General features: G+C 65.3%; 1 pseudogene; it reads left to right on the forward strand.

Moving 5' to 3' along the window:
• The first annotated feature begins 118 nt into the window (after positions 1 to 118).
• LOC103604774 overlaps positions 119 to 617 on the forward strand; it is a 24837-nt pseudogene continuing 24338 nt past the window's right edge.

The following is a 617-nucleotide window of genomic DNA, read 5'->3' on the forward strand; positions in this document are numbered from 1 at the left end:
TTAAGTAAAATTAAGCTCTAGCGGAGCTTAAACAAACCAGTTTGTCAAATGAAAAGTTTACCAACTCGATGGGGAAAGAGATATCTCGACAGTTTTGTTAGACTGAGACGCGAATCCCATGCGGGAGAGAAGCGGCCACACAGTCTTCCTGCAAACTCCCGGGGCACAAGGCGAAGCGCGCGTGCGCGGTGCGGGGAGAGACGCGGAGACAGCGGGCTGGGCGGGAATCCGCCTGGAACTCTCCAGTCTCTGGTCCCGCGTTTCCTCCGGCAACATCCGGGACGCGCAGCCTCCTCCGCGAAAGCCTCCTGGCCGAGGCGCGCGGCCTTGCCGAGGTGGTGGCCGCGCTAAACACCGACCTTCGTCGCTCGGCGCGCGCGGGGAAGCACTGCGCAGGGCCTGGGCGGCCTCCCCCGCCGGAGAACTCTCAGGAAGCCCGGGGGCAGGTTTGCGGCTGTCTTGGCTCCGGAATTGGTTTCCAAGGGGCCGAGGCGTCAGCGCCGTTCCCTGCCTCACGTGGTCCACCCCAGGCAGTGGCCCGTTTCCCACGGTGGCTCAGCTCTGGCCACACGTCCCGGCGGCCCTAGCGCAGGACGCGGCCCTCCGCCCGCGGGTGG

Source organism: Galeopterus variegatus, unplaced genomic scaffold, assembly GCF_000696425.1.
Source record: "Galeopterus variegatus unplaced genomic scaffold, G_variegatus-3.0.2 Scaffold5385, whole genome shotgun sequence".
Classification (NCBI taxonomy): Eukaryota; Metazoa; Chordata; class Mammalia; order Dermoptera; family Cynocephalidae; genus Galeopterus; species Galeopterus variegatus.